The sequence below is a fragment of the Actinia tenebrosa genome, unplaced genomic scaffold (genome assembly GCF_029948245.1).
Source record: "Actinia tenebrosa isolate PJP-AT-01 unplaced genomic scaffold, QUT_ActTen_1.0 PGA_scaffold0__85_contigs__length_37466705, whole genome shotgun sequence".
Classification (NCBI taxonomy): Eukaryota; Metazoa; Cnidaria; class Anthozoa; order Actiniaria; family Actiniidae; genus Actinia; species Actinia tenebrosa.
In genome coordinates, this window is record NW_028292569.1 from 3,954,914 (window position 1) to 3,976,633 (window position 21,720).

Below are 21,720 nucleotides of genomic sequence, written 5' to 3' on the forward strand. Positions count from 1 at the left end.
ATTTTTATGCTTTTCTATCGCTGCGCGCTACTGACAACGTCCTCAAGCAATAAAATAATATCATTTTCATGCTTCGTATGCGTTTCGACGTGTATCTAAATAGGGAAATAACTAAATCTCCCTACCAGCCATCTAACTAGACTTGTGCAAGTCAGCATATTTAAGCCTTTGCTTCTCTCACAATGTATAAAATACCGCAGAAAAATCCCCTTCATATTCTCATGCATATAAAGCCAGTGCGTCACGGATAGTTTTAACGTTAGCGCGTACCGAGAACGACAGCAGATAAGAAGAAAAAACCTAAACTCTCGACAAAATGGCTTATGAAAACGGTGAAAACGATAAGGTCTATAACGAAGTAATTTACGTCTTAGAACGAGCCACCGATAAAGTGACTGCGATTATTCATCGCTCTTCAAATGGAAGTAAGTAAGACTCAAAAGAACTATACCTTTCTTCGTTATTCTCGTCGGTATACATTGGGTACTATAGATGGAAGATATAAACACTCTATACACGGTCGAAGCACAATTCCTAAAACCCAATTTTATTGAATCTTGAAACAACCTCTAGGCTGATCTAAGTCAAGGTAGAGCGAGTTCCTGTGAATTCACACTAAAAGTATATTTCTAACTTTCAGCATTCTCTGCTATGCGAGGAATGATCATCTCTACTAGGAACGATACTGTAAAGATTGTGACGGAAAACTGTAAAGTTGCAAAATTCAAGCGGAACAAGTATTCAAGTAAGTGTTACGAACAGTTGACGTATTTCAGTATCACCTATACTGTCCATCCAGTGAGCGACGTATTGCTTTAAAAATATTTTTGCGTCAAACTTCTTATGGTCAAAATTCAGTTTTATTTCACAACGTTTTACAGAGACTTACGAAGCTGAAGATGACGATCACTGGCAGTATCCCAAAAAAGTGCAAATAAGTTAAGGTACAATATATTCATATCAAGATAGAAGCGTAGTATGAATTGTACTTGTTTGATCTTGTTATTTACTTGTGCGCCTAGTACCTAGAGAAATGTTGTATAGTTAAGTTTAGCTCTTTGCAGGAATTAAATTATTCTAGCACAATCCACAATGTGGCCGGTATTTTTGATTAAGATTAGAAATCTGGAATATCATCTTAAGGTTTGCGCAACATAAAAATATTGGTCCAATGGTTCGCGTAAAGTTCTAAAATAAATGAACCAAAATTATGGTCCAGAATCTGTAACGGACAATCTTAGATAATACGTGAATCTAGATAATGTCTTATTGAAGTTATCTCGTTCAGAGTACAGTCAGTTTTATAGTTTTTCTATTAAAATTCGGCTAACCCTAAGATAACTATCCAAATATAGGATTTTTTAAAAATCATTGTTGACGTAGATATATTAGGCTCAGCGTGAAGCGACTTGCGCTTTACGAAATGCTTAGTTGCACTTTTATCATTCGCCCGATAATACTGCGACACAAAGGTTCGTGTTAAAATCAGAGTGACAAAATGCCAAACAACAGACAAAACCCAGATCCCAAACCACCGCAACCTGGCAAACGAGCTGTCGTAGGAGCAGTAGTAGCGGGAATCGTGGGAGCTGGAATAGGATTTTGTGCTGTTCCCGTTGGAGCGGTTGTCGGAGGGTATATCGCCGTAGGAGGAATAGGAGGAGGAGTATTTGGAGGTTGTATTGGTTATTTTTCTTCATGAAGGTATTTTCCTTGAGAACACTTCATCGTGTTTTTAATCTTAACTAGACAGCCTACGGGTGCTGATATACACCTAAACATTTCAATCCTTCGAGTACATCATCGAAGATGACCGGCTGTTAGAGCTTTTACTTTAATCTTCACTCTTCGAAATACAACCGATCAAAATAGTTTAATTAATTTGTCTAGATTGCTTAAGGAAGGCCGAACTATACGCTAAGAGCGACAAATAAGTCAAAGAGAAAGCCTACGAAATATCAACATATAACTACTTGATGGTCCAGAGAAACCTTAGATGACAGAATTCTCTGAAAATACATAATGTTAAGATACTAAAATAGGATACAAAAAACTCCAATCTCAAATTTATGCCTATTGCAAACACAAATAAAAAATTTTCTCTTTTGTGTATATATTTTCGTTATCTCCTACGTTTAAAATATACCCGGACAAATTCATGTTTTAAAAATAACAAATTACGTCTCGCGCAACGCACAATGAAATAACTGTTATTAAATCTCGGCTTCCTGATTGGTGGGTGGCTGCGCTACGAATCGTGCTTCTCGTAATGCTTTCTCTAGTGACCTACCATTCCTATTGTGCTTAATCAACTGTACACAGTACGCGCGCACGTTTTCTATTTCCTCATTAATCCAAATAATGTACATAGATTCTTATTCGTTTCGTTCAAGCTACTGCGCGCTCGTTTTCAGCATTAATTTTGAAGATATAAAAAATCAAAATAACATTCGAATGTTTTGCTAACATATAAGATGCAGTATTTTTTCTAAAACGAGAGTCATGGTCGTACCTTTGCGCAAATCTTTAGAAGGTTTAAGAACACTTTTTTTGCGGATTCAACGTTTACCTATTTGTGAATATAAATGAAAAAACTAAAAATAGATAAGAATAAGCGCGCTTCAATATAATGTCGTAAGTTTCTAATCGTGCGCATTTTTCACCAGAAGCAAAACAGAAGGGGAAAATGCCTTCTCATCACATTTTACTTCATGTTATTAGATGCAACTAAGCACAATTTGACGTCATGTTAAGCATGCGTGAAAATACAAATCCCCCTTTAGTATATAGACTACTTATAAATGAGAAAGTTGGTAGTTGGTAGAGGACATCGATTCAGAGCGTACGACCGCGCACAACTACAACACTCCATCAACAACTAAGTGAAGCTTTGAGATGACAAACGTACAGTGTCTAGAATACAAACACCCAGACGATGGTCGTAATGTCTACCGACGCTGTTGTAAATGGACCATCGTGACTGTAGGGGTAGTAGGGGTAATTGGAGTCCTAGCAGCGATCCTTTACATTGCCATTACAAAAGTATATATAAATATATTCTTAATTAGTAATAACTATTTTGATAATTACATTTTTCTGACTACATCCAAGTTTATTTTTATTTTTATTTTCAGAACTAAATTGCTGATAAAGACAGTAGAAGATAACGAAGGTAGGAGGGAAAATATTTGAATTGCGCTTTACTCCAATAGAGTCTAGAAGAATACTAGGTCATATTATGAAGCGCGCTGACTATTTTTCAGTTATATATTTTTCATTATTTTTCCTTTTGATATAAAAAAAATGCGCAAATGTATTTTAGGATTGCTAATTGTTTATGACCATATTTATTTAACGTTTGATTGAAAATAATCCAAAAGATCTTTTAATACAGGATTAAATTTATGGAATAGAGAAGCCCGCACTATCCAAAACTTACTAGATCCTTCGAACCTTCTTTATCATGACAACTTGCAACTCAGCATATCTTACGATATTGAGCCTAAAAATAGATGCGCGGGAACCATGTCCACATATTATTAGTCATCGTTTTCGTATGTATCATCAACCAAAGTCTTGTGGTATTAGCATGCAAAGGCTCTTATTGTGTTTATAATGACGTAGAGTATGAAATCTTTAAGTGCGCACAGCAGCAACTCAGTTTCCTAAAGCGATATTTAAATTTTCACAATATTTTTGATGTTTTATCAAATATTTTCTTTTGTTGGATTTCTATTTTTCTTTTCTATTTTTCAGGTCTTTCATCATTTAAAGGAACATTGAAAAAAATGAAATATGTGTTTATAATTTAGCTCTAATTTCAATCGAGTCGCTATAATCAACTTGAACCCAATACAATAGGTTTGGAAAACTATCTACGAACACTGCACAATGTTTGGTAAAATAATGCATGCAAACTATCCTGTGTCTTGCTTTGATAATATTTTAGAAAGTTTTATTATATTGTAGGTTTCTAGTTTCTTAATTTTTTTCCTAATGAAAACATAGTTTAACTAAACACGTTTTGGTATGAATGGGGTACGAGACTCACTTCTACAAGACTAAAATCCGGCTGTGTTTATACTTTTGCTACTTTTGCTAGAAAGATTTTGAAATCTTTATAAAGGACCAAACGAGTAGAAGAGCATGTCACGAATAATGACTATGAATGCTCATTAATTATTCATGCATTTTTGAAGTCGTTCAAACACTCCTGCTCATTTATTAAACTATACTTTTAATTGAGTCGCTATAATCAACTTGCACCCAAGACACTCGCCAGCAAAACACTTATGTAATTTCAAATAGTTATTGAACAATATCACTGGCGTAATTAATGATGCAACCCAAAGATAGTTTAGCACATCTCAACAACAATGTAAAAGCTATTGTAGAAATAAACGCTGTAAACAATCCAAGTGTATGCCATTCTCGTAATTCTTGAGGTTTTAAGCAACACACGCATTTACTGGGCATAAAAACGTACTTCGAGAAGTGCGCGCGCGCCTCCCGCGAATCATGCGTGACAAGAATTCCCTTCAAGATTTAATGCAAATAAGCCACTACACAAATAAGCCACATTACATGCAGTATCACGTTTGCGCATACTTGGATAAATAATGGAGTTCCTAATTTTAGAAAGGGTTATGTTTTGGAGGTATCTGATCTTGGCGCGTGCGATAATTTTTGCTTGTGAATTATAAAAGAAAGCTCAATATATGGTATTTATAAATAACGCTCAACATATAGTGAAACAGAATCAATCTGTTCACAACTTTGAAAGAAATAGAAGCAAATCTAAAGACCGGGGTCTCAAAAATCATGGTTTGAAAAGGTCAACTCTGCGTGGAACAAGGAATAAGCTGATTAGCGCTAAATTCTCAATACCCTGATCAGTTTTAATGAGCTAGTGACGTCATGAGGTGAAGGCGCGTTGTGTTGAAGGGACGCATGGTTTTTGCAATCAAAATGTCAGCTAGAGGACATAAAGTAAAGAGGACGATAAACCTAAAACGTTCGAAGTTATTGAAGTATTTGAGAAAGGAGAAGATAGATTTGTATACGAGCCTTTGGGGATAGTATATCGTGATCCAAGAGATGGCGGTAAGTTCAGTGAAGCTACACACACAGGCAATTTTCTCTATTCGTAGTCTAGTACTTAAAATACCCAAAAATTCATCATGATTGAACTAGCTAAACATTTTGCACTTTTAACTGATATATGAAGAGGTTTTAAGAATAGTTTGCAAAAAAGCTGGGTCAAATTTGTGTACAACAAACTCGACTCAAATCATACGAGGTTGTGTACATTCTAAGCTTATAATCTTAATTTACTTAACGAAGAACGAAACTTCGAATAAGTTGAAAGATGAAGAACTAATTCATGTGTTGAGTATTTTCAAAAAAAGTCTTGTACAACACAGATTTGAACATCAGTTAAAAACGACTTCAAACTTTTACATCTTAAGCATCTTGTCCTAGGAAACTCAAAAGTGTTTTGTACTATATTTGTACTTGTTTATATTTAAGACATTTTAACAGTCCTAGAAATTATAGCAAAAAAATATCGTTAATTTATTGAAGTTTATGTGTGGACTTCACAAACAAATATCAGCATAAACATCTTGTACGACCTCGTAAAGATTGAACATTTGACTTAATTTAAGAACTGCTGGTGAATCAACTCAACTGTTGCGTGATCCAGGGTAACTCTTACTTTTCGTGTATCACGCAAACATTGAAGCTACTTATAACTGCCCTTGTTATTATGATCAAGCTTCGAAACTTGTATAAGGCATCGAGTAGTACCGACCTAGATTAGAACATTTTGAATTTTTTTTAACAGCTTTATTGGCCTTCAAATTTCTCAATGAACAAAATAATTAACAAGCATACTAAAGGAAATAATAATAATGACACAAGAAAGAAGGACCAAGAGGGTAGGCGCGAAGTGGGACCTTGAGTCCCATGCGATGCACCTCCCCCTCTTGAAAGCTCTATCTTGATATTTATTTTTAACAAGTAAAGACTAAACTTTAGGGAAACGTGTCTACGACGTGTATTAATCTAGTTTTTACTGCGCGTGTGTTTTGTGATGGACGCATTCAACTATAACGAGTGCAAGTAGGTGTTCTAACAAATCGTGGTCTGTGTGGAAATGTCGTCCAACTTTGCCCCCCTTGGATAAACAACGAACGTCTGTAAGCCAAATTTGTTCACATTTTCTTTCAGGATTCCAAGCAGAAAGAGGATACATAGTTGATACCATATCCACAAAAGCAGGAGATGAAATAACACTCATTATGAACACGACAATGAAGGCAAGGGTGGCTAAGATCACTCGTAAAGGCCCCAATGGTAAGTATGTAGAGACGGAGATTATTTTAGCGGGATTCAGAAATTCATAACAAAATGAACAAATGAAATATTCTGTACTTGATGACTTGATAGATGATTTTACACTACCGACATTATTATTTTTCTCTTTAGACTATGTGGTGGATAAAGAACATGATGTTTACAGCAAGACGGTGGACATAAACTGCCGTGCAAAAAAAAAACAACCAGGATAAGGTGGTCACTTAATAAAAAACTAATTTAGTTATATATAGTTTAAACTCAAAATATATTCTGAAGGAAAACTTTCATGCGTAGAATTTAACACCAAGAGCAGTTCTTGTTATTATATATGAAAACACTCAAGCTGCGTCGAATTAAAGCTATAAACTTGCGCAACAAAGTACTGTAAACAATGTTAAAAAATATTGGTTTTTCGTTGTGAAAAGCTTTCATAAAACAGCTTTTTAACTGCGCAAAGTACACTTGCTTTTGTTGCGCAGGAACTAACTTTGTTTAGTAAATGTTTTCTTTCTTTCGTTTGACAGAAATAATCGTGGAAGAAGAAGAGGAGGATCCAACCAAAATCATGCATGAAAATATAAAATGAAGATTCTGATTGAATTTATTATTCTAATTGAATCTATTATTCATTTATCTATATTGTGCATAAATGTCTAAAATTTCTTAACGTTATTATTGCAATGAAGTAGGTTTTTAATTCTTTTGTTTCACAGATATAATCGCGGAAGAAGACGAGGGGGAGATTCTGCAGATTGGATCTATTCATTTATCTGTTGATACAATGTAAAACATTTTACAAGAATAAAACATGTGTAAAAACTAAGCCTCTCACTTGAAAACTGAGCAGCTTATGGAAGGGAGAAAGAAAAAAATATTAAATAGATTCAAAATTTTGCAAAGAGCATCCACACCCTTCACTAATATAGAGAGCGTCCCTATAAAACAAACCTATTTTTCGTGTTTAGTACAGTGCGCAATACAATTTTTTATTTGAGTACATTTTTTCAGCAACAAAGAAATGATTTGCGCAAGGTTAGAATCGAGTAAACGTGTGATATTAGTTATACAAACACGACGCATTGCATTGATGCGCAAATATCAGGAGGTCAATAATTCGTATGAATTTGTAAAATAAATGAATCAAAATTATGATACATTATCTGTAACGTGTAATCTTGGATAATGCGTGAATCTAGATAACGTCTCACTTCAATAAAGACTAAAATTTCCATCATTTATTGCGCGCCTTCGCCACAACAATTATTTTACGAGGGGAAAAGATAAACAAAGTTCCTGTTGGACTATCCCTGATTTGGAGTTTCAAAACTGTTTAAATTTCTACTTAAAGTTAAGAACTTTTCGTGCGGTTAAAATTGTCCCTACGCTGATTAGATTTGAAATTCTCCGCACAGTGCATATTCAAAAATTATGTCAGATGACAAATCATGCTCTAGAGAAAGTGCTTCGGAAGACATTTTTTTCTCGAACAGGAAAAAAAACTTTGTAAACGTGCAAGAGGTACAATCTACAGTATAAAATGAGCGCGGCAAGAGCATTTAAAACGTGGGAAGACTACGGAACAAGGCAATACGAAAGAATTCGTGTATATCAGTGATAATTAGGCAGGTTGCGGTAGTGGATCGTGATTCACACACTGGCAGTAAGATCCAACAATATGCTCGTGAATTTTTCAAAATATTAACCTAATGCATTAAATATCTCAGTCTTATTTAATTGATATCTTAACATTTTTATTACAACGCTTCTTTTTTAGGTTATGAAGCAAAAGAAGGACAGTATCGGGCGTGTCGAAGCTACTCCTCAGGAGCGATGATATTTATATATATACAGTAGAGTACAGAAGCTGTAGTTATATCCCGAAGAGGCCCTAACAGTAAGTTTATAAACTATGTTATCTACTCCAAAGATAAATTATATCCTAGGAAACTTTCTTATAGTTATATTATATAGATTTCCTTTTACTTATATACTTTACGACTTCTAAATGAAAACTTATTCATATGCAAATTCAAAGAAACTCGTTTTCCTTTTCCAGATTATGAGAGCAATGATGGACACACACTGGGTTCACTCTGAAACAGTTTCGTACTAGAGAAGATGCCGGACGAAAGTAAGTGCATCTTCATACTTTCAAGCCTTTGACTTTAGTTTTCAAAATATTCAGTAGGCAAGCAGTCATGACATAAATAACACAGGGAGCCCAGAGAGTGTTTACGCTATGAAATCATGCTTGTTCGATGGTTATACGATGTCTACGATGTAAAACTGTCAGTCAAGACCTGAGCTATCATACACTGTTCTACACTGCGCTTATTTACTCATACACTAAGTTAGTTATGTATTTTTGATATGTTTTCATAGCAAAAACAGCTAGAAATCTTTCTCGTGGTTTATGGTGCACACGCACACAAAAGGTTACGCGCGCGCACACAATCACGCGCGCTCGCGGCGAAGATCAACATCGAGTGACGCATAATATAATAAAATACAGTAATAAAGAAATAAAATATCAAAGAATCTTAGCAAATCGATAATTCATTTTTACTCTATTTAATTTTGCAGACTATCTGGACGGAACTACCAAAGGATTTCGGAAGACTAAAACTTTACTTTTTTCATCTTAATCAATTTTTGGGTTAAATAATATAATGTTGATGATATATCAATAAGTTAGAAAATTAACAGTAAAGCAAAAAAATAATTTAATACAAAGTTAAGACTTGGTGCGATTTTAGAATCTGATTAATATAAAGGAAACTTTTTTGATGTTATTAGATGTTTTGCTTAATAAAGATGTTTTTTTTCTGTAATTTAGCAGAATGATTATGAAAGTATTTGAATAAAAATAAGATATTTGTATTTGTATTCGTATTCGTACAAAAAAGGAACTGCACGGGGGCTACACATCAACCAATTTACGGAATATGCAATATTCATTAATGCGCAACACAGTATATTCATCAATGCGCAACACAGTATTTTCTAGTTCATTCTGTCTTCGCAAACTAAAACGTTGCGCAGACTAGTTTACATGCGAAGACTACGTAATTTACATCGCAGACCACGTTCATGTAATTTTTAGGCGATTTAATTTTTGAGGAGAAAATTGTCAGTTTCCACGCGCAATATATAGAGTTACAGCGAAGGCGCAGCAGATATCGCGTTGAAATCGCCACAAAATAACTACATCGACTGTTCTCTGTAGAAACGGGCCTTAAAAAACATTCTACTTCCATACTTTCAACTTGAGGGGAAAATAAAAATTGGCGCACGAAATTTAAACCTTATTGCTGTCCTTAACAAAATAATTCTTTTAAAGAGGCGCTAGTCATGCGAAAGATATACGTATGGTGTAGCATACTCGCATGAGATCCTAAAACAAACTCAAGATCGACTGAAGAGAGAAGTTGTTGTCAATGCGCAAAGATTATGAACGATGGATTATGAACGATTCATAAGCGCCACATCCCAGAAATTTCGTATGTTCCTTTGCTAAAGAAAAATAACCAAAAATACGCCCTACATTTCTCTACCGACAAACAAAATAAACAAGTACAAGAGCGCGCAACAAATATAAAAGAAAAAATTAAGGTCTAGCTTACGAGAACTCTTGATACGAAGGCTCCAACGCCAAGAAAGTACAGAAGAGCAAACACACCTCCACGACTTGAAACCCTCTAGAAAAAAATTTGGTTCTAGCTACGTTTTTAAATTGAAAAATACTGTCACGCTCTCGTCATGCATCCTTTATTCAGTGAGCATGCGCAAAAGGGGTGATCAAGACTTTGATCAGAAATCAAATTCTCTTTACCGCCCCGAGCGTGGACGTTTTCAGTTGCTCCTCCTATCTTGAAATAACTCTTAAAATGAAAACACGATCTGTCTTGTAGACTTATTATCTGGCAACGAGAGAAAGAAATGTTTGATTTTACGATGATAGAAAATATATAAAGAAATGCATGTTACATGTGTTCGCGTGGTCGTCCTTACCATGCACGGGGACGTTTAATCGTTTTAGTCTCGAATTCCTTGGCTAAACTATAGCAGAAGGAAGACGACTAGAAAACGAAAATGATGCGGAACGCGCACCAGGAAAAATAAGAAGGGATTTGGATTCTCAAAAACAGATGGCACATTCTTAAACCAGCAGTTGCTAGCCATGTCTCTAGCAGGGTGAAGACAAAATGTCAATAGGTAAGGCTATAGAGCACATGCTTTTTTCATTTCATTTATGTCAATCTATATAATACTTGATTCATATCTAGATTATTTTCTCTCTTGGAAATTTGAACTAAGTTTGATTCTTTGTTTTAATTTTGTAATTTTCCATTAAACAATGTGCGCAGTTTGAAGATTGTGCGCAAGTTTACGTCGGTCCAAAAAATCAATCAGTCACGAGTAACCATTTCAAAATCTAAGAATTTTTTCTGATTTTCTTGATATTTTTTTATTATTCGCTTTTTTGAAGATCAAACCACACAACACTTTGAAAAGCTTTGAAAGTCTTCTCTGGATTCCTGCGTCTATTAATTAATCCTTGAAGCTGATCATACGTGCCTAAAAAAAACCTCCGGATTTGTCATTTTTTTCGATTCTTCAAGAACGGTGCAAATTTTATTGAAAAAAATAATATAAGTCATACTTTTCTTGTAACACTAAATTCTTATAGGCTTCTTGTGAACATGGAGTTGATATTGTACAAAACTCATTTCTTTCCCTAACACTACGCATCTGTATTGCGACACTTATATACATTAAAACTAACCAAAAATGAATCAGTTTTCCTTTTAACTGTACAAGAATGCTCTGGGTATCTAGTAGGTCGTTTGCGCACATAGGAAAAAGAGGTACACCGTGCGCGCACGAAACTAAGTTCTAAAATAATTTGCATTTTCATTGGGAGTCACTAGATGATGTAATAATTTTGCGTAATCAAAGATCACTGCCAGCATCAACAGGAATTTCGATATCCAAGCGCTTCAATCGCTCCACAACATCAAAAATAAATTGTTATCAAAATTGTCGTACGAAAAGTACCTACAAAATGTCAGACGATGACAAGAATAAGAAAAAGAAAGATCCAGACATTCCACCAATTTTGAGTAAAGACAAAGACCCTCCAAATAATGGCCTGAAAAAGAGTAACAGTTAGTAAACCAAGCAAACAAGGCTAATATATTTATAAACAACACCTGGATTCCAAATTCTCAAGCATCTTTATATTTCTCTCCTCAGATCAGAGCGGAGACTGTACAATTCTGTGAAACAATGGTAAGTACCATGATTTTTTTGTAACTTGTTAAAAATGCTTTAAAAAGCGAGTTCATAGGACAAGACTTAAACGTCATTACGAACCTATCCGCCACCATTATTGCGCACACTTTCACTTGGAAATATTTGCGCTGAAAATGCTTTAAAATATAAAAATATAATAAATAATATCCGCGAAAATCCTTTTTAGCCATCAAAAGTCTTAAAAAGAAGACCTTATGGACAATAAATCTTTTGCTAGAGCAAGATGAGTTCTTCGCATTTTACAGACGAGACGCCATCAAAGCGAAACATAACGAACGAAATCTCCCTGCTCAATATTCCTATTGTCGTTAAATTTATCTATTTCTCTTTGTCCTTTTCGTATATTATAAGTCGATGTTTTTGGCTATTTTAAAATCCATTATCCTTATAACCAGCACGATTTTTCGGTGCGAAGCTTGCCACAAAAGTTTCTATGAATTGATCGTAAATATTTCAGCCATGGTTATAAAGATGCAGTTGTTGTTTCAAGATATTGTATTCTTGAAACATAACCTAAACATTTTTTGTACATATTAAGGAAAATATTAGAAGAAAAATCCATCACACACAAATGAAAAAGTTTGTAATTTTTTGAACTTTTCTTTGGCAAATCTGAGAAATATAACTATACAAGAATGCAGCAAAGCCTCTTTCATCTTGTGTTGTTGTGCTATGAAAAAATCTCATAAACGTTTTGATAGCTCGATAATTTCATACTAATTGGCTTGGAATATTCATCTATAATTTTGTCTAATATTCACAAGGATATAGTCTAGTTTGAGCAAATTAGTTTTAAGAAAAATATCTCAGAAACTTCGAGGAGACAGTGTTGTTGTGTCTTCACAAACAACAAGGACCATGCTCCGAGAGCGCAAATCACGCCTAATCTTCCACAAATACTGTCGTGGTTTCTCGAAAAAAGGTTTTATAGTATTTGCGATTGCTATCTACTAGAATGGAATCCTAAGTTAAACAGTAAAACGCCTAATTCTTTCTGTTTTACAGAATAAAAGTCGAAGGACAAGAACAAGAACAACGACTTCCTGTGCAGAATGGCGGAGTAGAAAGGAGTGTACAAAAATGGTTCATTTTTACAATCGTGTACTTAGTTGATGAAGGACTAATGTTTGATGTAGAATAGAATATATTTTGTAATTAAACTTATTAAAGATAAAAAAGGCACTGGGTTGTTAGTTTGAAGTTTATTAGACAAGTTTAGGAATCATTATTTACAAGCAAGCACGAGGGAATATGCAAATTAATGCCCCTAGAAGTATGAATGCACTTATTCTAGGTGGGCTGAAAAAATCACTAATCAAACCAAATCATGGCAAAAAACTAGAGTAAAACCCCAATTTTTTATTCTACCAGCCCTTAGGAAAGACCATTTTTTTGAAATGGCTCGATTTGAATCAAGTAATTAAATACACTACTTGAACAAAATTTTGCGCGCGTCGCTTCTCTTAACGATAATTGGTTTCTCCAAGAAAAGATACGATAAATCTATAGTCTACTATGTATTGAGCGCGAACTCTATTATACAATTTCAATAGAAATTATACCTTCTAAGGTCGGTAGTACAAAGATATTCAAATGATCCTTACAATAATAAGTTGACATTCGGTCCGCGCATCAGTAACTCAGGAAAATCGAGCAAAAAATGGCTCGAATTAGCGATTAAAACGATAGATACAGTAAACACAAACACTTCAAGCGAGCTCAAAGGGCTAGAATTATTTAGAGAAATGAAGTTTTCACATATGCGCAGATAAATTACAAGTGATTTTACTGAGAAATTCAATCCTTTGTCGAAGTGCGTGACGCTGTCAAGAAAGGTGTCAATCAAATTATGGGACTCCTTACGTGGGCTGTACAAAGGACTGATTTGTTGTACTCGGTGCAAGCGAGCGGTGACTATATTTTCTCTACAAGATGATTAATATTAGCAAGACGGTAAAGAACTTTAAGGATCCTGATAATGATCCGTATTCTGGCGGTGGCCGAGGACATCCATCAAGCTGTAAATGTTGTATGTACAAAAACAAGTGCTTAAAAACTTGAAAACTTCTTTGTACTTAAACAATTTTTCGACTCGTCTACAGGCAAATGTTGTTGTACAATTTTATAGAACCAAGGTAAGTAAATCTTCTAAGAATAGATGTTAAACAAACGACTAAACAACGAGGGATTTGTTAAGTTATTATGATGCGCGCATCGGTTCTATCAAGTTAGACATATGGCTATCGTCTTGACTCATAAGAGAACTGTCTAGAACGTCGAGGAGGCAAAGGCGTGGTAATCAAATTCTCCTCCTCAACTCATTGGTTGCACATCACATTCTAGTAACAAAGAATCTTGTAGCAAGATTGACAGGTCGATATTACAGCCAATAAACAGCATGCATGATAATATTTTTGTCACGAATACGGGGGGTTATGAGAGCGGAAAGCGGATCTTAAGATTATCACGATTTCATCAGCAATAAAAGCAGCACTCGCTTTTCAGCAGAGCGTTATTACAGTTACATCAATCGAATAGTTCCTCATAGAAGTACAACATGAAACAGACAAGAAGACCAAATGATTAACTACAAAGATCCTGACACCGATTCGATTGAAAGCAGGAGATAGATCAGGTTTAGTTTTGTATGGTCATTTATCTATTCGTAAACGACATCTTTGCTGATTGTTGTCGACTCTTTCGTTTAGGATCATCCGGCTCGTGGTGTACTATTATGTAGATGTAGGGTAAGTCAACAATATTTTATGCTTAAATCGACCTTGATAATTGAAAGAATCAGATATAGAAAAACGTTTGAGAAAATCTTCGATTTATGTATTCCAACGACTAGTAGTCGCGCTACTATTTCAACCAACGTGTTGCACAATTTCTCGCGTCTTTATGTTCTTACGATGGAAATTAAACCCGTCAGAAGAATAACCTTAGGATACTATAATAAATTATGATACTCGAGCGGAAAAAAAGCATTTTTCATGCAGAGCTTCGAGCCAGCGAGGAACCTGATTCGACATGGCAACAAAAGGTAACCAAACACGCTGTCTATTAAAAATAGGATAAGATATAAGATAGCTATAAGCCATGCGCGCCATATCACGAGGTAGAGGGATGATTCTTAGAAAAAATATAAGCGTCAACGTGGTCCTTAGTCTCTTGAATTAGGAGTGTGGTAGAGCAGTTTAGATCTCTCTCTTAGTGCGCAAAGTCGTTGAATTTATACTCGAAATTCTCTGAAGATGAAGAATCAGCCGAAATCAAAAACAACAAAACCAAAAACAACAAAACCAAAACCAGACGTTCCCCCGCAAGCTTCTTCGAATCCGAAACCTCCTAGTAAGGACCTTCTTCTCGTCCTAGTAAACTTGCGGCGGGATACGATATGCAGATCTAAGCTGTTTTGTTCTTTGTTTTTGTAGAGAAATAGTTGAAGTTTCAGTAACCTCTTTGTCAACGTCAAATGGTAAATATAACTTATCTTAACATTTAGAGCTACTGTTTCAAGCCAAAATACTATAGTATTATCGAGAAAGATTTTCAAGCATAGCTTTGAGCGAGCGAGATTCTGATTCATGCATGGCGACAAAAGGAAACTAAATCCTAAACAAGCAATATAAACGCATTCTATTAACCTGGAGTTTTAATCGATTTTTGAAACACTTTTACTTTTATTTTACTAGTTTTTATTACTATTTCTCGTCCCACTTACTAAAATGAGGAAATTCACGTTCTAAAGAGAACTAGTTATTGTAAAACTTCGTTGCTGCAGATCAAAAGTGCTAAGTTGCATTTCTTATTAAGATGCGGATTTTGACCCATATTTTTCTATAGTAGGGCTAAAATACTGATATTATAAATCGAATATATATATGAATAGCAATATCTTAGCGATTTCTAGTGACTTTATTCATTTTGTTAGTCCATTTATTCGGAAATTCGAAAATTTATTCGAGCGTGAGTAGCGAATGAGTCATGCGCGTCATAAACACAAGAGGGGGAGGGATAATTCTTGGAAATTGATTTATAAACGTTGACGCAGTTAATAAACTAAAGAACCAAGGGTGCGGTAGAGCTGTGCGGATCTCTTGCTTGGCGCGGAACGTGGTTGATTTTATACTTGAAATTCTCTGAAGATGTCGGATAAGGAGAAGAAAAAGAATGGAGATGATGATCCGCATCCTCCTCCGGATCCTTCACCTCCTGGTAGGATTTACTTCTCGTCCTAATGAAGTTACAGCGGGAAAAAGAACACAGATCTAAGCTGTTATAATTTTATTTTTGTTTTTGTAGAGCCATGGTGGAAGAAATGGTGTCTTCTTTTGTAAAAAGGTAAATATAGATTTTCGTAACTTAGGGCTACTATTTTGAGCCAAAATACCTCGGTCATGTTCAGCCATTGTTTGAGTGCATTATTCAGGAAGAAACTCGTGATTATTTCGATCGGCATGTTCTTGGTTGTTAACAATATTAGAGTTATATTCTTTTAATATATTTCAAGTCTTTCTTTACAGCGTTCGCTTAGATCGCTCATTCACTGTGATGATCAACACATCTATCATTATTCCACCACAGTTCAGCCCATTCAATTTTCACACTTATTATCTATGGGGGCTTGAAGAACCCAACAAAAATGACCGCTCGCCAACATGATTGGCTTCATAGCTCAGTTGGCAGAGCATCGCACCGGCATCGCGGAGGTCATGGGTTCGATTCCCGTTGAAGCTTGAAATCACTTTTTCAAGTCTTTCTTTACAGCGTTCGCTTAGATCGCTCATTCACTGTGATGATCAACACATCTATCAGTTATATTCTATTGGAATTAATTCCATGATAAAGTCCAAAACCTAATGTACAAATTAGGAGTCTAGAATCGATAGACTAAAACCAAATCCTAGCAAACTAGCCAATTCTAAATTATAGCCAACCCATGAAGTACATTTTTAGAACTGCGCTTAATTAAAGTTATCGATAAACTCGTTGCGCAGTGTCTGTAATTCATACCTCGGCTTTGGATTACATCATCTTATTTCATTATTATATTGCAGTCTACTCGATGGAAAATAAAGACTTCTTTAGTCACATCTTCCCTAGTTGAATGCTAGGGTTTGTAGACCGCAATAGACCAATACTTCTTAGTTGGAATCTAATGTTATTGAATGCCTGATGTTGGCGCCTCTAACTATGATTCATTGTCTCTATCTCTGTTTCAGATAAAGCCAAGTGTCGTAAAGTAAACTAGAAGATGACTGTTGTAATGTACTGATCACACCCAAGGATACCTTACTATTCATTACCCACAAAGTGTAGCTGATGAACTTTAGAAGATCTCTTTTTGCACACAAAAAACAAGAAAACAAGCCTGAAGAGGACGACTTAAGGACAGCTCTAGAAACCACGACAAACACTAACTATGAACCAGCGAATAGAAGATATCAGAACCATGATTTAGATCTCTAAATTTGATTGAAATTGAACTTGTTTGTGTGGTTTTTTTCTTTTTTCTTTCTATTTTTTTTTAAAGTTAATTTTAATTTAATTTAATTTTTTTTATACCTTAGAATTATTATGTTTTTAGAATGTGTTTTAATTTTGAAAATAATGCAAAGCAAAAAAGAAGTTCATAAGCAAGCTAATAAGTGAGTAGTGCTGGTGAAAGTAGTATAGACTTGTAATCTAACCTTTGTATGTACGTAAATAAATGGCTTTGTCACAATCGTCTGAGTCAATTAATGAAATCATGGACAACACTTTTGGGTAACTCCCGGCACTACGAGTCAAAAAAATGAATGACATGACTAAGTGGTGCAATGACCAATTCTGATGTCTGATTGGTCGGCCGTCCGTAAATGGAAAAACAAGATAAACCGGTTTTTATATCAATAGTGCATTTGAAAAAAGCGCTTATCTGTCTGTTTTCTCTCAATTGTTTTCTGATTCGCCATCGCGCGACAAAACAAGACAACTGAACCTGTTTCTATATTAACTATGACGTAATTATCTCCTTAGAGTCAGTGAATTCTGATTGGCTAATGCGCATGACAACAAATAAGTGATACGCATTCCTATCAATGACAAGTAAGTTATGCATTGTCACGCAATAACGTTTTGGTTGCCAAGTACGACCCGTCGTGCGACGCAACATAACCTTGGTCTGTAAAGCAGTTGGCGCGTTGCGCGCACAATAATAAAAGACAAACCGGTCCGTAAATGAACTCGATATCATGAGCGTCACGCTTTATACTATCTTATTACTAAGTGACATATTGTGATATGTAACGCATTCTGATTCACCTGCGCGAACGAGCAAACGAGATAAAATGGGATTCTAAAGTTACGAAGTATTTAAAAAATATCTCTCGTCTCTTGATTCTAAATTTTTCTACGGTAAGTTAGTTTAGTATTGTTTTGTTCTAGTGAATATGGCATCTGCTATCTCTACATGCCCTAAAGTTACAAGTATTGTATATCTCAAATTGCGGATAAAAGAGAAACTAGACGGTAGTAAGAAAGAGCAAGACGAAGACAAGAAAAATTGTTCATACTGTGCTTACACTACACACAGTATCACAGCTCAAACGGAAGAGAGAAAGGCCTCAAGCAATTAACGACAAGATACTGTCACACCTTAAAAGGTGCGAACAAAACGTCGCAAACACTCATTGTCATTCATACTTTCACCACCCTACAAGGGTAAAAATTGCGCACAACACGTCACACGGACATACCGCTCACCAAGTAAACACGAACCTACTTCCACCACCCTAGAAGGGTGACGGTTTGTGTTTCGCGTGATAATCAGTGTAGACGGTGATACGCCGTGGACGACATCCTATCGCTAATTGGATTCTTAAAAATTCATTGATAACTTGGTTTACTTTTATTGGCGGGGGAGGGGGTAGGGAGCTACAAAATATTATACTCAGGATTTACTTACCTTATCTGGGTTCCACGTCTATCCAACCAAGAAAAAACCGAAATATTTATAAGACAAAATGATGCGTAAGACGTCCGGATGGAAGAATAAAGAGACGATCCATTCAAAGAGAAAGAAAGCGGAGATATCGGGCTACATCGGCGGAAAAATGAAACGAAATGACCAAGACAACTTTTTCCAAAATTTGTCTCACTTTTACATCAAGTGTTTGTTGTATTTTAACAAGACCTGTGATAAAAGAAAAGAAAAAAGAAACACTTAATGTTCAAAAATAAGCACAAGGTTTTTACTGTGAACATAGCAGACATACGTTTGGGCTTCCTGTGGTTTTGTATCATATATGTGTGTGTGGTGTGTATGTGTGTGCATGTAGTTTTGGGTTTCCTGTGGTCATGGTAGACAACTCACAAAAGTCAAGTAAAAGACACGCGAATCAATTTACTCTCAAATAAATCATGGATAACAATTTGTGTACATAAAAATCTAGCTAACACTTTTCTCTGTACTACAGCTTTACGCATTTCAAGTGGTTTTTGCGCACAATCTCGGCAGCCATTTTGAATTCTTGTCAAGATTACGACATGATAGGTAAACAGCGCAGAGTGTTTAAATCAATACAAATCAACAAACAAGGTCGCAATTAGAACAAAAGGGCCAGACGAACAGCCATCAAGGCACAGGGTCTTACTATTTGGATGGATTAAAATAACAGAAACAAGCCAACTGGAACAATCTAGACTCTAATTAAACCCGAGTGTTTCGTGTAGGGCGACTGTGCGCTGGTTTTAAGATGTGGAAAAAATGAATTTGCTCAGGGCGGGCTTCAAAATAACTGCGCCTTCTAGATAAAAAAAAGCATTAAGATCTCTGGATCCACAGTTAATGAATCAAGGCGATGTCTAACAATAGAAAATAGCTTGCTTGAAAAAGGAGAATTTTCAACTTAGGATTTTGCAGTTTTCAGAGTTACGCTAACTCTTTCTGAAGATTTTCCAACCAGAAAAGAATTTCCGAAGATAAATCTTTCGACTCAAAGCAGACGTTTAGTTGATATGATAATCATTGGTATGCGCTGCCCGCAAAATGAGTAGCTTGAAATAAAGACTATCGCAAAGGACGGCGAGTCACTGAATAACTTCTAAGCAACTATACAAAGACAGCTTCACATATTTACGATACTTAGCCTGTTTCCTGTGGCGCTCGGAGAATAGAATAGAGAAGAACAGTACTGGTAAAATACCAGCTCATTAGCAGAATGCTCAAGACCCACGCCGTAAAGATTGCGTCCTTGTTGAATTCTTGAGACGGCATATCTTAGGACATTGGGCTACATTCCAACGTTATATGCCATCAAACTGCGTCGTACGATTCCCAAATGCTTCATCAGTTGGCATCAGAATCGGAAGACCTTAGAAACACTAACCGCATTTGTCGAACACTATCATTATCGAAGAGGAGTGCTGCGCATTTCATTGTAAACTGCGAGAAGATCAAAAAGCACATGTTACCTCAGACAACAAGGCGACTAATGAGGCTACAAGTTGAACGCTTTGCCTGTCAATCAATGAGTGACTAATTCGCGTCACGACGCTGGCTCATAAAGATATCCCTGAATACCGTTCTACTGCAATAAAGAAAAGGTACGCAGAGAAGAAAACTGAGCATAAAGTTGAAGAGTCTCAGTATGTAACTCTGATTCAATGCGCTTGTATTGAAATTGCGTCGCGGGTAGCGAGGCCTCACGTAAGATCAAATGACAAATATTGCTGCAGTGTGCAAAATCCGGAATGAAATAAAGAGGACTCTGGAAAATATCGAATAAGCCATCAAATCTTCAACTTGGCTAAGGTAAAGCCATTTGAAGACAGAACAAGTCTGTTTAATTAATGATGCATGACACACTCCCACACACCTCTTATTAACATTATCTTATTCTCAATGAATCAGTCTTCAATAAGGACAGTCTTCAAGCAGACTATATAGCTCTTATAACCTTCAAAAAAGTGATTTGGAAAATAATTTCTTATTTTATGAAGGATTGACAGTACAGAACAAATTCAAGCTTTCTGTTGAAAGGGTTCTGTAGTGGGAAATGGGGAAAAAACTGGCAAATTTTCAAATAAGTAGGATCTGAAGCACTGGGATTGGGACTCATGGTGCTGGAAATGATATAGTAATACAAATTCATCACTAGGTCTGGAGTTTTTCAAAAATGGGAGCAGAATCCAGGGCTTTCAGAATGTTTTGGAGTAGGCGGTTATAAGTGTTAAGTAGCTGACTGTGATTCGATACAAGGAACAGAAGATATTTTTATAGAAAAGAAAAAGTAGCTGGCAGTATTAACTTCGAATAATTTGCTAGAGCTCAAACAGCTGCCGGCTTATTCTGAAAGCCCTGAGAATCACATTTCTGGACCACTAACAGATGCACAACTGTTGTATTTCAAGAGACGAGACAGAAAGCACAGTGCTATTCCAAAAGACAATGAATGGTGATAGTATGCAAAGCACAGGAAGCCCATACCATTAAGAAAACCACAGTTCAATAAAACAAAATAATACAAAAATAAATATTACAATTGAGGTTAGTTTTGATTGATAAATATTTGTGTTTACTCAAGTTCATTCAGGGGGAAATAAGAGCTCAAAAGCCCATACGAAATTGTCTTGATTTGCTTCTAAATATCACTACCTGTGTTGTTTTTTTATTTATTAAAAAAGACTAAGCTAGCTAATGCATATAAATTTCCCCTTCAAAACAGGGTATTTAAAACTCACAGAAACATATACTTTATTTAAAAACTATTCCTAAGAAAACATTGTAACTTTCAGGATTTAGTCTCGGTGCAGTCACGCAGTTGAAAGAAAGTTGGAGCAAAACTTCATGTCAAAATAAACTTCCAAAGAACGTTAAAAACAGTTGTACTAAATGCTAGAAATAACGAAATACAATAAATGCATTTGTTATTATTTAGTTTATTGGCAAGTTTCAACCTCGTTTGTATTTTTCTGGGCAAACATCAGCACAAGAAGCAGTGCAGTTTCAGCTGATTTTGATTGTTCACAAAGAATTCAAACTTTAGCGCCCTTGACCGT

The 21,720-nt window shown here is 35.6% G+C and overlaps 4 long non-coding RNA genes and 1 other non-coding gene across 11 annotated transcripts; all 5 read left to right on the forward strand.

The window, feature by feature from the left end:
- The first annotated feature begins 118 nt into the window (after positions 1–118).
- On the forward strand, positions 119–4,418 carry LOC116294098 (uncharacterized). 3 transcript variants are annotated; one of them, XR_016119304.1, is made up of 5 exons: positions 121–425; positions 641–745; positions 882–944; positions 3,135–3,172; positions 3,757–4,418. It is a non-coding gene; the product is annotated as an uncharacterized LOC116294098 (long non-coding RNA). The 3 variants fall into 3 exon arrangements; XR_016119313.1 differs by lacking the exon at positions 882–944 and having other exon boundaries at positions 119–425; XR_016119307.1 differs by lacking the exon at positions 3,135–3,172 and having other exon boundaries at positions 120–425.
- A 382-nt stretch (positions 4,419–4,800) lies between these two features.
- On the forward strand, positions 4,801–9,240 carry LOC116294094 (uncharacterized). Of its 2 annotated transcripts, none has more exons than XR_016119391.1 (7): positions 4,801–5,103; positions 6,232–6,357; positions 6,490–6,573; positions 6,885–8,020; positions 8,135–8,254; positions 8,417–8,491; positions 8,944–9,240. It is a non-coding gene; the product is annotated as an uncharacterized LOC116294094 (long non-coding RNA). The 2 variants fall into 2 exon arrangements; XR_004196889.2 differs by having other exon boundaries at positions 4,838–5,103; positions 6,885–7,143.
- A 1,443-nt stretch (positions 9,241–10,683) lies between these two features.
- On the forward strand, positions 10,684–12,858 carry LOC148913280 (uncharacterized). The gene is made up of 3 exons (XR_016119387.1): positions 10,684–11,528; positions 11,617–11,652; positions 12,682–12,858. It is a non-coding gene; the product is annotated as an uncharacterized LOC148913280 (long non-coding RNA).
- Positions 12,859–13,551: 693 nt separating this feature from the next.
- On the forward strand, positions 13,552–17,404 carry LOC116294095 (uncharacterized). Of its 4 annotated transcripts, XR_016119341.1 has the most exons (6): positions 13,691–13,705; positions 13,779–13,811; positions 14,385–14,423; positions 15,111–15,154; positions 15,982–16,020; positions 16,902–17,404. It is a non-coding gene; the product is annotated as an uncharacterized LOC116294095 (long non-coding RNA). The 4 variants fall into 4 exon arrangements; XR_016119333.1 differs by lacking the exon at positions 15,111–15,154 and having other exon boundaries at positions 13,552–13,705; XR_004196890.2 differs by lacking the exons at positions 13,691–13,705; positions 13,779–13,811 and adding an exon at positions 14,103–14,311.
- Positions 16,344–16,416, forward strand: Trnaa-ggc (transfer RNA alanine (anticodon GGC)). Its single transcript has one exon. It is a non-coding gene; the product is annotated as a tRNA-Ala (tRNA).
- Positions 17,405–21,720: the final 4,316 nt, after the last annotated feature.